Source organism: Protomyctophum bolini, assembly GCF_963924005.1.
Source record: "Protomyctophum bolini genome assembly, chromosome: 3".
Taxonomy (NCBI): Eukaryota; Metazoa; Chordata; class Actinopteri; order Myctophiformes; family Myctophidae; genus Protomyctophum; species Protomyctophum bolini.
The window spans coordinates 21195234-21211528 of NC_137864.1; the positions used below are offsets into that span (position 1 = coordinate 21195234).

General features: G+C 32.0%; 1 protein-coding gene across 1 annotated transcript in view; it reads left to right on the plus strand.

Annotated features, from left to right (window-relative positions):
* Window positions 1–16295, plus strand: part of LOC308312346 (plexin-C1-like) — a gene marked incomplete at its 5' end in the record, with an annotated part of 201110 nt that overhangs the window by 143505 nt on the left and 41310 nt on the right. The window lies entirely within an intron of this gene.

The following is a 16295-nucleotide window of genomic DNA, read 5'->3' on the forward strand; positions in this document are numbered from 1 at the left end:
TTTGCCTCCCAAAATAATTTGCCTCCCAAAATAATTTGCCTCCCAAAATAATTTGCCAATATAATTTGCCTGCCAAAATAATTTGCCTCCCAAAATAATTTGCCTCCCAAAATAATTTGCCAAAATAATTTGCCTCCCAAAATAATTTGCCAAAATAATTTGCCTCCCAAAATAATTTGCCAAAATAATTTGCCTCCCAAAATAATTTGCCTCCCAAAACAATTTGCCAAAATAATTTGCCTCCCAAAATAATTTGCCTCCCAAAATAATTTGCCTCCCAAAATAATTTGCCAAAATAATTTGCCTCCCAAAATAATTTGCCTCCCAAAATAATTTGCCAAAATAATTTGCCTCCCAAAATAATTTGCCAAAATAATTTGCCTCCCAAAATAATTTGCCTCCCAAAAAAATTTGCCTCCCAAAATAATTTGCCAAAATAATTTGCCTCCCAAAATAATTTGCCTCCCAAAATAATTTGCCTCCCAAAATAATTTGCCTCCCAAAATAATTTGCCAAAATAATTTGCCTCCCAAAATAATTTGCCTCCCAAAATAATTTGCCAAAATAATTTGCCTCCCAAAATAATTTGCCAAAATAATTTGCCTCCCAAAATAATTTGCCAAAATAATTTGCCTCCCAAAATAATTTGCCAAAATAATTTGCCTCCCAAAATAATTTGCCAAAATAATTTGCCAAAATAATTTGCCAAAATAATTTGCCTCCCAAAATAATTTGCCTCCCAAAATAATTTGCCTCCCAAAATAATTTGCCAAAATAATTTGCCTCCCAAAATAATTTGCCAAAATAATTTGCCTCCCAAAATAATTTGCCTCCCAAAATAATTTGCCAAAATAATTTGCCTCCCAAAATAATTTGCCTCCCAAAATAATTTGCCTCCCAAAATAATTTGCCAAAATAATTTGCCTCCCAAAATAATTTGCCAAAATAATTTGCCTCCCAAAATAATTTGCCTCCCAAAAAAATTTGCCTCCCAAAATAATTTGCCAAAATAATTTGCCTCCCAAAATAATTTGCCAAAATAATTTGCCTCCCAAAATAATTTGCCAAAATAATTTGCCTCCCAAAATAATTTGCCAAAATAATTTGCCTCCCAAAATAATTTGCCTCCCAAAATAATTTGCCTCCCAAAATAATTTGCCAAAATAATTTGCCTGCCAAAATAATTTGCCTCCCAAAATAATTTGCCTCCCAAAATAATTTGCCTCCCAAAATAATTTGCCAAAATAATTTGCCTCCCAAAATAATTTGCCAAAATAATTTGCCTCCCAAAATAATTTGCCAAAATAATTTGCCTCCCAAAATAATTTGCCTCCCAAAATAATTTGCCAAAATAATTTGCCTCCCAAAATAATTTGCCAAAATAATTTGCCTCCCAAAATAATTTGCCAAAATAATTTGCCTCCCAAAATAATTTGCCTCCCAAAATAATTTGCCAAAATAATTTGCCTCCCAAAATAATTTGCCTCCCAAAATAATTTGCCTCCCAAAATAATTTGCCTCCCAAAATAATTTGCCAAAATAATTTGCCTCCCAAAATAATTTGCCAAAATATTTTGCCTCCCAAAATAATTTGCCTCCCAAAACAATTTGCCAAAATAATTTGCCTCCCAAAATAATTTGCCAAAATAATTTGCCTCCCAAAATAATTTGCCTCCCAAAATAATTTGCCTCCCAAAATAATTTGCCAAAATAATTTGCCTCCCAAAATAATTTGCCAAAATAATTTGCCTCCCAAAAAAATTTGCCTCCCAAAATAATTTGCCTCCCAAAATAATTTGCCAAAATAATTTGCCTCCCAAAATAATTTGCCTCCCAAAATAATTTGCCAAAATAATTTGCCTCCCAAAATAATTTGCCTCCCAAAATAATTTGCCAAAATAATTTGCCTCCCAAAATAATTTGCCTCCCAAAATAATTTGCCAAAATAATTTGCCTCCCAAAATAATTTGCCTCCCAAAATAATTTGCCTCCCAAAATAATTTGCCTCCCACAATAATTTGCCTCCCAAAATAATTTGCCTCCCACAATAATTTGCCAAAATAATTTGCCTCCCAAAATAATTTGCCAAAATAATTTGCCTCCCAAAATAATTTGCCAAAATAATTTGCCTCCCAAAATAATTTGCCTCCCAAAATAATTTGCCTCCCACAATAATTTGCCTCCCAAAATAATTTGCCTCCCACAATAATTTGCCAAAATAATTTGCCTCCCAAAATAATTTGCCAAAATAATTTGCCTCCCAAAATAATTTGCCAAAATAATTTGCCTCCCAAAATAATTTGCCAAAATAATTTGCCTCCCAAAATAATTTGCCTCACAAAATAATTTGCCAAAATAATTTGCCTCCCAAAATAATTTGCCTCCCAAAATAATTTGCCTCCCAAAATAATTTAGGAGCTGTTTCTCAACAACCAAAGTGTCAAATAATGGTTAGAAGCTGTTTTTCAACAACCAAAAGTGTCAAATAATGTTTTATGAGCTGTTTCTCAACAACCAAAAGTGTCAAATAATGTTTTAGGAGCTGTTTCTCAACAACCAAAGTGTCAAATAATGGTTAGAAGCTGTTTTTCAACAACCAAAAGTGTCAAATAATGTTTTAGGAGCTGTTTCTCAACAACCAAAAGTGTAAAATAATGTTTTAGGAGCTGTTTCTCAACAACCAAAGTGTCAAATAATGGTTAGAAGCTGTTTTTCAACAACCAAAAGTGTCAAATAATGTTTTAGGAGCTGTTTCTCAACAACCAAAAGTGTAAAATAATGTTTTAGGAGCTGTTTCTCAACAACCAAAGTGTCAAATAATGGTTAGAAGCTGTTTTTGACAAACAAAAGTGTCAAATAATGTTTTAGGAGCTGTTTCTCAACAACCAAAAGTGTAAAATAATGTTTTAGGAGCTGTTTCTCAACAACCAAAGTGTCAAATAATGGTTAGAAGCTGTTTTTCAACAACCAAAAGTGTCAAATAATGTTTTAGGAGCTGTTTCTCAACAACCAAAAGTGTAAAATAATGTTTTAGGAGCTGTTTCTCAACAACCAAAGTGTCAAATAATGGTTAGAAGCTGTTTTTCAACAACCAAAAGTGTCAAATAATGTTTTAGGAGCTGTTTCTCAACAACCAAAAGTGTAAAATAATGTTTTAGGAGCTGTTTCTCAACAACCAAAGTGTCAAATAATGGTTAGAAGCTGTTTTTCAACAACCAAAAGTGTCAAATAATGTTTTAGGAGCTGTTTCTCAACAACCAAAAGTGTCAAATAATGTTTTAGGAGCTGTTTCTCAACAACCAAAGTGTCAAATAATGGTTAGAAGCTGTTTTTCAACAACCAAAAGTGTCAAATAATGTTTTAGGAGCTGTTTCTCAACAACCAAAAGTGTAAAATAATGTTTTAGGAGCTGTTTCTCAACAACCAAAGTGTCAAATGGTTAGAAGCTGTTTTTCAACAACTAAAAGTGTCAAATAATGTTTTAGGAGCTGTTTCTCAACAACCAAAAGTGTCAAATAATGTTTTAGGAGCTGTTTCTCAACAACCAAAGTGTCAAATAATGGTTAGAAGCTTTTTTTCAACAACCAAAAGTGTCAAATAATGTTTTAGGAGCTGTTTCTCAACAACCAAAAGTGTCAAATAATGTTTTAGGAGCTGTTTCTCAACAACCAAAGTGTCAAATAATGGTTAGAAGCTGTTTTTCAACAACCAAAAGTGTCAAATAATGTTTTAGGAGCTGTTTCTCAACAACCAAAAGTGTAAAATAATGTTTTATGAGCTGTTTCTCAACAACCAAAGTGTCAAATAATGGTTAGAAGCTGTTTTTCAACAACCAAAAGTGTCAAATAATGTTTTAGGAGCTGTTTCTCAACAACCAAAAGTGTAAAATAATGTTTTAGGAGCTGTTTCTCAACAACCAAAGTGTCAAATAATGGTTAGAAGCTGTTTTTCAACAACCAAAAGTGTCAAATAATGTTTTATGAGCTGTTTCTCAACAACCAAAAGTGTAAAATAATGTTTTAGGAGCTGTTTCTCAACAACCAAAGTGTCAAATAATGGTTAGAAGCTGTTTTTCAACAACCAAAAGTGTAAAATAATGTTTTAGGAGCTGTTTCTCAACAACCAAAGTGTCAAATAATGGTTAGAAGCTGTTTTTCAACAACCAAAAGTGTCAAATAATGTTTTAGGAGCTGTTTATCAACAACCAAAAGTGTAAAATAATGTTTTAGGAGCTGTTTCTCAACAACCAAAGTGTCAAATAATGGTTAGAAGCTGTTTTTCAACAACCAAAAGTGTCAAATAATGTTTTAGGAGCTGTTTCTCAACAACCAAAAGTGTAAAATAATGTTTTAGGAGCTGTTTCTCAACAACCAAAGTGTCAAATAATGGTTAGAAGCTGTTTTTCAACAACCAAAAGTGTCAAATAATGGTTAGAAGCTGTTTTTCAACAACCAAAAGTGTCAAATAATGTTTTAGGAGCTGTTTCTCAACAACCAAAGTGTCAAATAATGGTTAGAAGCTGTTTTTCAACAACCAAAAGTGTCAAATAATGTTTTAGGAGCTGTTTCTCAACAACCAAAAGTGTAAAATAATGTTTTAGGAGCTGTTTCTCAACAACCAAAGTGTCAAATAATGGTTAGAAGCTGTTTTTCAACAACCAAAAGTGTCAAATAATGTTTTAGGAGCTGTTTCTCAACAACCAAAAGTGTAAAATAATGTTTTAGGAGCTGTTTCTCAACAACCAAAGTGTCAAATAATGGTTAGAAGCTGTTTTTCAACAACCAAAAGTGTCAAATAATGTTTTAGGAGCTGTTTCTCAACAACCAAAAGTGTCAAATAATGTTTTAGGAGCTGTTTCTCAACAACCAAAGTGTCAAATAATGGTTAGAAGCTGTTTTTCAACAACCAAAAGTGTCAAATAATGTTTTAGGAGCTGTTTCTCAACAACCAAAAGTGTAAAATAATGTTTTAGGAGCTGTTTCTCAACAACCAAAGTAATTTGCCTCCCAAAATAATTTGCCTCCCAAAATAATTTGCCAAAATAATTTGCCTCCCAAAATAATTTGCCTCCCAAAATAATTTGCCTCCCAAAATAATTTGCCAAAATAATTTGCCTCCCAAAATAATTTGCCTCCCAAAATAATTTGCCAAAATAATTTGCCTCCCAAAATAATTTGCCAAAATAATTTGCCTCCCAAAATAATTTGCCAAAATAATTTGCCTCCCAAAATAATTTGCCAAAATAATATGCCTCCCAAAATAAATTTCCAAAATAATTTGCCAAAATAATTTGCCTCCCAAAATAATTTGCCAAAATAATTTGCCAAAATAATTTGCCTCCCAAAATAATTTGCCAAAATAATTTGCCTCCCAAAATAATTTGCCAAAATAATATGCCTCCCAAAATAATTTGCCTCCCAAAATAATTTGCCTCCCAAAATAATTTGCCTCCCAAAATAATTTGCCTCCCAAAATAATTTGCCTCCCAAAATAATTTGCCAAAATAATTTGCCTCCCAAAATAATTTGCCAAAATAATTTGCCTCCCAAAATAATTTGCCAAAATAATTTGCCTCCCAAAATAATTTGCCAAAATAATATGCCTCCCAAAATAAATTTCCAAAATAATTTGCCTCCCAAAATAATTTGCCAAAATAATTTGCCTCCCAAAATAATTTGCCAAAATAATTTGCCTCCCAAAATAATTTGCCAAAATAATTTGCCTCCCAAAATAATTTGCCTCCCAAAATAATTTGCCAAAATAATTTGCCTGCCAAAATAATTTGCCTCCCAAAATAATTTGCCTCCCAAAATAATTTGCCAAAATAATTTGCCTCCCAAAATAATTTGCCAAAATAATTTGCCTCCCAAAATAATTTGCCAAAATAATTTGCCTCCCAAAATAATTTGCCAAAATAATTTGCCTCCCAAAATAATTTGCCAAAATAATTTGCCTCCCAAAATAATTTGCCAAAATAATATGCCTCCCAAAATAATTTGCCTCCCAAAATAATTTGCCTCCCAAAATAATTTGCCTCCCAAAATAATTTGCCTCCCAAAATAATTTGCCAAAATAATATGCCTCCCAAAATAAATTTCCAAAATAATTTGCCAAAATAATTTGCCTCCCAAAATAATTTGCCTCCCAAAATAATTTGCCTCCCAAAATAATTTGCCAAAATAATTTGCCTCCCAAAATAATTTGCCTCCCAAAATAATTTACCAAAATAATATGCCTCCCAAAATAAATTTCCAAAATAATTTGCCAAAATAATTTGCCTCCCAAAATAATTTGCCTCCCAAAATAATTTGCCAAAATAATATGCCTCCCAAAATAATTTGCCAAAATAATTTGCCAAAATAATTTGCCTCCCAAAATAATTTGCCTCCCAAAATAATTTGCCTCCCAAAATAATTTGCCAAAATAATTTGCCTCCCAAAATAATTTGCCTCCCAAAATAATTTGCCAAAATAATTTGCCAAAATAATTTGCCTCCCAAAATAATTTGCCTCCCAAAATAATTTGCCAAAATAATTTGCCTCCCAAAATAAATATCCAAAATAATTTGCCTCCCAAAATAATTTGCCTCCCAAAATAATTTGCCCCCCAAAATAATTTGCCAAAATAATTTGCCTCCCAAAATAATTTACCAAAATAATTTGCCTCCCAAAATAATTTGCCTCCCAAAAAAATTTGCCTCCCAAAATAATTTGCCAAAATAATTTGCCTCCCAAAATAATTTGCCTCCCAAAATAATTTGCCTCCCAAAATAATTTGCCAAAATAATTTGCCTCCCAAAATAATTTGCCTCCCAAAATAATTTGCCTCCCAAAATAATTTGCCTCCCAAAATAATTTGCCTCCCAAAATAATTTGCCAATATAATTTGCCTGCCAAAATAATTTGCCTCCCAAAATAATTTGCCTCCCAAAATAATTTGCCAAAATAATTTGCCTCCCAAAATAATTTGCCAAAATAATTTGCCTCCCAAAATAATTTGCCAAAATAATTTGCCTCCCAAAATAATTTGCCTCCCAAAACAATTTGCCAAAATAATTTGCCTCCCAAAATAATTTGCCTCCCAAAATAATTTGCCAAAATAATTTGCCTCCCAAAATAATTTGCCTCCCAAAATAATTTGCCAAAATAATTTGCCTCCCAAAAGAATTTGCCAAAATAATTTGCCTCCCAAAATAATTTGCCTCCCAAAAAAATTTGCCTCCCAAAATAATTTGCCAAAATAATTTGCCTCCCAAAATAATTTGCCTCCCAAAATAATTTGCCTCCCAAAATAATTTGCCTCCCAAAATAATTTGCCAAAATAATTTGCCTCCCAAAATAATTTGCCTCCCAAAATAATTTGCCAAAATAATTTGCCTCCCAAAATAATTTGCCAAAATAATTTGCCTCCCAAAATAATTTGCCAAAATAATTTGCCTCCCAAAATAATTTGCCAAAATAATTTGCCTCCCAAAATAATTTGCCAAAATAATTTGCCTGCCAAAATAATTTGCCTCCCAAAATAATTTGCCTCCCAAAATAATTTGCCTCCCAAAATAATTTGCCAAAATAATTTGCCTCCCAAAATAATTTGCCAAAATAATTTGCCTCCCAAAATAATTTGCCTCCCAAAATAATTTGCCAAAATAATTTGCCTCCCAAAATAATTTGCCTCCCAAAATAATTTGCCTCCCAAAATAATTTGCCAAAATAATTTGCCTCCCAAAATAATTTGCCAAAATAATTTGCCTCCCAAAATAATTTGCCTCCCAAAAAAATTTGCCTCCCAAAATAATTTGCCAAAATAATTTGCCTCCCAAAATAATTTGCCAAAATAATTTGCCTCCCAAAATAATTTGCCAAAATAATTTGCCTCCCAAAATAATTTGCCAAAATAATTTGCCTCCCAAAATAATTTGCCAAAATAATTTGCCTCCCAAAATAATTTGCCTCCCAAAATAATTTGCCAAAATAATTTGCCTGCCAAAATAATTTGCCTCCCAAAATAATTTGCCTCCCAAAATAATTTGCCTCCCAAAATAATTTGCCAAAATAATTTGCCTCCCAAAATAATTTGCCAAAATAATTTGCCTCCCAAAATAATTTGCCAAAATAATTTGCCTCCCAAAATAATTTGCCTCCCAAAATAATTTGCCAAAATAATTTGCCTCCCAAAATAATTTGCCAAAATAATTTGCCTCCCAAAATAATTTGCCAAAATAATTTGCCTCCCAAAATAATTTGCCTCCCAAAATAATTTGCCAAAATAATTTGCCTCCCAAAATAATTTGCCAAAATAATTTGCCTCCCAAAATAATTTGCCTCCCAAAATAATTTGCCTCCCAAAATAATTTGCCAAAATAATTTGCCTCCCAAAATAATTTGCCAAAATATTTTGCCTCCCAAAATAATTTGCCTCCCAAAACAATTTGCCAAAATAATTTGCCTCCCAAAATAATTTGCCAAAATAATTTGCCTCCCAAAATAATTTGCCTCCCAAAATAATTTGCCTCCCAAAATAATTTGCCAAAATAATTTGCCTCCCAAAATAATTTGCCAAAATAATTTGCCTCCCAAAAAAATTTGCCTCCCAAAATAATTTGCCTCCCAAAATAATTTGCCAAAATAATTTGCCTCCCAAAATAATTTGCCAAAATAATTTGCCTCCCAAAATAATTTGCCTCCCAAAATAATTTGCCAAAATAATTTGCCTCCCAAAATAATTTGCCTCCCAAAATAATTTGCCAAAATAATTTGCCTCCCAAAATAATTTGCCTCCCAAAATAATTTGCCTCCCAAAATAATTTGCCTCCCACAATAATTTGCCTCCCAAAATAATTTGCCTCCCACAATAATTTGCCAAAATAATTTGCCTCCCAAAATAATTTGCCAAAATAATTTGCCTCCCAAAATAATTTGCCAAAATAATTTGCCTCCCAAAATAATTTGCCTCCCAAAATAATTTGCCTCCCACAATAATTTGCCTCCCAAAATAATTTGCCTCCCACAATAATTTGCCAAAATAATTTGCCTCCCAAAATAATTTGCCAAAATAATTTGCCTCCCAAAATAATTTGCCAAAATAATTTGCCTCCCAAAATAATTTGCCAAAATAATTTGCCTCCCAAAATAATTTGCCTCACAAAATAATTTGCCAAAATAATTTGCCTCCCAAAATAATTTGCCTCCCAAAATAATTTGCCTCCCAAAATAATTTAGGAGCTGTTTCTCAACAACCAAAGTGTCAAATAATGGTTAGAAGCTGTTTTTCAACAACCAAAAGTGTCAAATAATGTTTTATGAGCTGTTTCTCAACAACCAAAAGTGTCAAATAATGTTTTAGGAGCTGTTTCTCAACAACCAAAGTGTCAAATAATGGTTAGAAGCTGTTTTTCAACAACCAAAAGTGTCAAATAATGTTTTAGGAGCTGTTTCTCAACAACCAAAAGTGTAAAATAATGTTTTAGGAGCTGTTTCTCAACAACCAAAGTGTCAAATAATGGTTAGAAGCTGTTTTTCAACAACCAAAAGTGTCAAATAATGTTTTAGGAGCTGTTTCTCAACAACCAAAAGTGTAAAATAATGTTTTAGGAGCTGTTTCTCAACAACCAAAGTGTCAAATAATGGTTAGAAGCTGTTTTTGACAAACAAAAGTGTCAAATAATGTTTTAGGAGCTGTTTCTCAACAACCAAAAGTGTAAAATAATGTTTTAGGAGCTGTTTCTCAACAACCAAAGTGTCAAATAATGGTTAGAAGCTGTTTTTCAACAACCAAAAGTGTCAAATAATGTTTTAGGAGCTGTTTCTCAACAACCAAAAGTGTAAAATAATGTTTTAGGAGCTGTTTCTCAACAACCAAAGTGTCAAATAATGGTTAGAAGCTGTTTTTCAACAACCAAAAGTGTCAAATAATGTTTTAGGAGCTGTTTCTCAACAACCAAAAGTGTAAAATAATGTTTTAGGAGCTGTTTCTCAACAACCAAAGTGTCAAATAATGGTTAGAAGCTGTTTTTCAACAACCAAAAGTGTCAAATAATGTTTTAGGAGCTGTTTCTCAACAACCAAAAGTGTCAAATAATGTTTTAGGAGCTGTTTCTCAACAACCAAAGTGTCAAATAATGGTTAGAAGCTGTTTTTCAACAACCAAAAGTGTCAAATAATGTTTTAGGAGCTGTTTCTCAACAACCAAAAGTGTAAAATAATGTTTTAGGAGCTGTTTCTCAACAACCAAAGTGTCAAATGGTTAGAAGCTGTTTTTCAACAACTAAAAGTGTCAAATAATGTTTTAGGAGCTGTTTCTCAACAACCAAAAGTGTCAAATAATGTTTTAGGAGCTGTTTCTCAACAACCAAAGTGTCAAATAATGGTTAGAAGCTTTTTTTCAACAACCAAAAGTGTCAAATAATGTTTTAGGAGCTGTTTCTCAACAACCAAAAGTGTCAAATAATGTTTTAGGAGCTGTTTCTCAACAACCAAAGTGTCAAATAATGGTTAGAAGCTGTTTTTCAACAACCAAAAGTGTCAAATAATGTTTTAGGAGCTGTTTCTCAACAACCAAAAGTGTAAAATAATGTTTTATGAGCTGTTTCTCAACAACCAAAGTGTCAAATAATGGTTAGAAGCTGTTTTTCAACAACCAAAAGTGTCAAATAATGTTTTAGGAGCTGTTTCTCAACAACCAAAAGTGTAAAATAATGTTTTAGGAGCTGTTTCTCAACAACCAAAGTGTCAAATAATGGTTAGAAGCTGTTTTTCAACAACCAAAAGTGTCAAATAATGTTTTATGAGCTGTTTCTCAACAACCAAAAGTGTAAAATAATGTTTTAGGAGCTGTTTCTCAACAACCAAAGTGTCAAATAATGGTTAGAAGCTGTTTTTCAACAACCAAAAGTGTAAAATAATGTTTTAGGAGCTGTTTCTCAACAACCAAAGTGTCAAATAATGGTTAGAAGCTGTTTTTCAACAACCAAAAGTGTCAAATAATGTTTTAGGAGCTGTTTATCAACAACCAAAAGTGTAAAATAATGTTTTAGGAGCTGTTTCTCAACAACCAAAGTGTCAAATAATGGTTAGAAGCTGTTTTTCAACAACCAAAAGTGTCAAATAATGTTTTAGGAGCTGTTTCTCAACAACCAAAAGTGTAAAATAATGTTTTAGGAGCTGTTTCTCAACAACCAAAGTGTCAAATAATGGTTAGAAGCTGTTTTTCAACAACCAAAAGTGTCAAATAATGGTTAGAAGCTGTTTTTCAACAACCAAAAGTGTCAAATAATGTTTTAGGAGCTGTTTCTCAACAACCAAAGTGTCAAATAATGGTTAGAAGCTGTTTTTCAACAACCAAAAGTGTCAAATAATGTTTTAGGAGCTGTTTCTCAACAACCAAAAGTGTAAAATAATGTTTTAGGAGCTGTTTCTCAACAACCAAAGTGTCAAATAATGGTTAGAAGCTGTTTTTCAACAACCAAAAGTGTCAAATAATGTTTTAGGAGCTGTTTCTCAACAACCAAAAGTGTAAAATAATGTTTTAGGAGCTGTTTCTCAACAACCAAAGTGTCAAATAATGGTTAGAAGCTGTTTTTCAACAACCAAAAGTGTCAAATAATGTTTTAGGAGCTGTTTCTCAACAACCAAAAGTGTAAAATAATGTTTTAGGAGCTGTTTCTCAACAACCAAAGTGTCAAATAATGGTTAGAAGCTGTTTTTCAACAACCAAAAGTGTCAAATAATGTTTTAGGAGCTGTTTCTCAACAACCAAAAGTGTAAAATAATGTTTTAGGAGCTGTTTCTCAACAACCAAAGTAATTTGCCTCCCAAAATAATTTGCCTCCCAAAATAATTTGCCAAAATAATTTGCCTCCCAAAATAATTTGCCTCCCAAAATAATTTGCCTCCCAAAATAATTTGCCAAAATAATTTGCCTCCCAAAATAATTTGCCTCCCAAAATAATTTGCCAAAATAATTTGCCTCCCAAAATAATTTGCCAAAATAATTTGCCTCCCAAAATAATTTGCCAAAATAATTTGCCTCCCAAAATAATTTGCCAAAATAATATGCCTCCCAAAATAAATTTCCAAAATAATTTGCCAAAATAATTTGCCTCCCAAAATAATTTGCCAAAATAATTTGCCTCCCAAAATAATTTGCCAAAATAATTTGCCTCCCAAAATAATTTGCCAAAATAATTTGCCTCCCAAAATAATTTGCCAAAATAATATGCCTCCCAAAATAATTTGCCTCCCAAAATAATTTGCCTCCCAAAATAATTTGCCTCCCAAAATAATTTGCCTCCCAAAATAATTTGCCTCCCAAAATAATTTGCCTCCCAAAATAATTTGCCAAAATAATTTGCCTCCCAAAATAATTTGCCAAAATAATTTGCCTCCCAAAATAATTTGCCAAAATAATATGCCTCCCAAAATAAATTTCCAAAATAATTTGCCAAAATAATTTGCCTCCCAAAATAATTTGCCAAAATAATATGCCTCCCAAAATAAATTTCCAAAATAATTTGCCAAAATAATTTGCCTCCCAAAATAATTTGCCTCCCAAAATAATTTGCCTCCCAAAATAATTTGCCAAAATAATTTGCCTCCCAAAATAATTTGCCTCCCAAAATAATTTACCAAAATAATATGCCTCCCAAAATAAATTTCCAAAATAATTTGCCAAAATAATTTGCCTCCCAAAATAATTTGCCTCCCAAAATAATTTGCCAAAATAATATGCCTCCCAAAATAATTTGCCAAAATAATTTGCCAAAATAATTTGCCTCCCAAAATAATTTGCCTCCCAAAATAATTTGCCTCCCAAAATAATTTGCCAAAATAATTTGCCTCCCAAAATAATTTGCCTCCCAAAATAATTTGCCAAAATAATTTGCCAAAATAATTTGCCTCCCAAAATAATTTGCCTCCCAAAATAATTTGCCAAAATAATTTGCCTCCCAAAATAAATATCCAAAATAATTTGCCTCCCAAAATAATTTGCCTCCCAAAATAATTTGCCCCCCAAAATAATTTGCCAAAATAATTTGCCTCCCAAAATAATTTACCAAAATAATTTGCCAAAATAATTTGCCTCCCAAAATAATTTGCCTCCCAAAATTATTTGCCTCCCAAAATTATTTGCCAAAATAATTTGCCTCCCAAAATAATTTGCCAAAATAATTTGCCTCCCAAAATAATTTGCCTCCCAAAATAATTTGCCTCCCAAAATAATTTGCCTCCCAAAATAATTTAGGAGCTGTTTCTCAACAACCAAAGTGTCAAATAATGGTTAGAAGCTGTTTTTCAACAACCAAAAGTGTCAAATAATGTTTTAGGAGCTGTTTCTCAACAACCAAAAGTGTAAAATAATGTTTTAGGAGCTGTTTCTCAACAACCAAAGTGTCAAATAATGGTTAGAAGCTGTTTTTCAACAACCAAAAGTGTCAAATAATGTTTTAGGAGCTGTTTCTCAACAACCAAAAGTGTCAAATAATGTTTTAGGAGCTGTTTCTCAACAACCAAAGTGTCAAATAATGGTTAGAAGCTGTTTTTCAACAACCAAAAGTGTCAAATAATGTTTTAGGAGCTGTTTCTCAACAACCAAAAGTGTAAAATAATGTTTTAGGAGCTGTTTCTCAACAACCAAAGTGTCAAATAATGGTTAGAAGCTGTTTTTCAACAACCAAAAGTGTCAAATAATGTTTTAGGAGCTGTTTCTCAACAACCAAAAGTGTCAAATAATGTTTTAGGAGCTGTTTCTCAACAACCAAAGTGTCAAATAATGGTTAGAAGCTGTTTTTCAACAACCAAAAGTGTCAAATAATGTTTTAGGAGCTGTTTCTCAACAACCAAAAGTGTAAAATAATGTTTTAGGAGCTGTTTCTCAACAACCAAAGTGTCAAATAATGGTTAGAAGCTGTTTTTCAACAACCAAAAGTGTCAAATAATGTTTTAGGAGCTGTTTCTCAACAACCAAAAGTGTCAAATAATGTTTTAGGAGCTGTTTCTCAACAACCAAAAGTGTAAAATAATGTTTTAGGAGCTGTTTCTCAACAACCAAAGTGTCAAATAATGGTTAGAAGCTGTTTTTCAACAACCAAAAGTGTCAAATAATGTTTTAGGAGCTGTTTCTCAACAACCAAAAGTGTCAAATAATGTTTTAGGAGCTGTTTCTCAACAACCAAAAGTGTAAAATAATGTTTTAGGAGCTGTTTCTCAACAACCAAAGTGTCAAATAATGGTTAGAAGCTGTTTTTCAACAACCAAAAGTGTCAAATAATGTTTTAGGAGCTGTTTCTCAACAACCAAAAGTGTAAAATAATGTTTTAGGAGCTGTTTCTCAACAACCAAAGTGTCAAATAATGGTTAGAAGCTGTTTTTCAACAACCAAAAGTGTCAAATAATGTTTTAGGAGCTGTTTCTCAACAACCAAAAGTGTAAAATAATGTTTTAGGAGCTGTTTCTCAACAACCAAAGTGTCAAATAATGGTTAGAAGCTGTTTTTCAACAACCAAAAGTGTCAAATAATGTTTTAGGAGCTGTTTCTCAACAACCAAAAGTGTAAAATAATGTTTTAGGAGCTGTTTCTCAACAACCAAAGTGTCAAATAATGGTTAGAAGCTGTTTTTCAACAACCAAAAGTGTCAAATAATGTTTTAGGAGCTGTTTCTCAACAACCAAAAGTGTCAAATAATGTTTTAGGAGCTGTTTCTCAACAACCAAAGTGTCAAATAATGGTTAGAAGCTGTTTTTCAACAACCAAAAGTGTCAAATAATGTTTTAGGAGCTGTTTCTCAACAACCAAAAGTGTCAAATAATGTTTTAGGAGCTGTTTCTCAACAACCAAAGTGTCAAATAATGGTTAGAAGCTGTTTTTCAACAACCAAAAGTGTCAAATAATGTTTTAGGAGCTGTTTCTCAACAACCAAAAGTGTAAAATAATGTTTTAGGAGCTGTTTCTCAACAACCAAAGTGTCAAATAATGGTTAGAAGCTGTTTTTCAACAACCAAAAGTGTCAAATAATGTTTTAGGAGCTGTTTCTCAACAACCAAAAGTGTAAAATAATGTTTTAGGAGCTGTTTCTCAACAACCAAAGTGTCAAATAATGGTTAGAAGCTGTTTTTCAACAACCAAAAGTGTCAAATAATGTTTTAGGAGCTGTTTCTCAACAACCAAAAGTGTAAAATAATGTTTTAGGAGCTGTTTCTCAACAACCAAAGTGTCAAATAATGGTTAGAAGCTGTTTTTCAACAACCAAAAGTGTCAAATAATGTTTTAGGAGCTGTTTCTCAACAACCAAAAGTGTAAAATAATGTTTTAGGAGCTGTTTCTCAACAACCAAAGTAATTTGCCTCCCAAAATAATTTGCCTCCCAAAATAATTTGCCAAAATAATTTGCCTCCCAAAATAATTTGCCTCCCAAAATAATTTGCCTCCCAAAATAATTTGCCTCCCAAAATAATTTGCCAAAATAATTTGCCAAAATAATTTGCCTCCCAAAATAATTTGCCAAAATAATTTGCCTCCCAAAATAATTTGCCAAAATAATTTGCCTCCCAAAATAATTTGCCTCCCAAAATAATTTGCCTCCCAAAATAATTTGCCAAAATAATTTGCCTCCCAAAAAAATTTGCCTCCCAAAATAATTTGCCAAAATAATTTGCCTCCCAAAATAATTTGCCAAAATAATTTGCCTCCCAAAATAATTTGCCAAAATAATTTGCCTCCCAAAACAATTTGCCAAAATAATTTGCCTCCCAAAACAATTTGCCAAAATAATTTGCCTCCCAAAATAATTTGCCTCCCAAAATAATTTGCCAAAATAATTTGCCTCCCAAAATAATTTGCCTCCCAAAATAATTTGCCTCCCAAAATAATTTGCCTCCCAAAATAATTTGCCTCCCAAAATAATTTGCCTCCCAAAATAATTTGCCAAAATAATTTGCCTCCCAAAATAATTTGCCAAAATAATTTGCCTCCCAAAATAATTTGCCAAAATAATTTGCCTCCCAAAAAAATTTGCCTCCCAAAATAATTTGCCAAAATAATTTGCCTCCCAAAATAATTTGCCAAAATAATTTGCCTCCCAAAATAATTTGCCAAAATAATTTGCCTCCCAAAATAATTTGCCTCCCAAAATAATTTGCCAAAATAATTTGCCTCCCAAAATAATTTGCCTCCCACAATAATTTGCCTCCCAAAATAATTTGCCTCCCACAATAATTTGCCTCCCAAAATAATTTGCCTCCCACAATAATTTGCCAAAATAATTTGCCTCCCAAAATAATTTGCCTCCCAAAATAATTTGC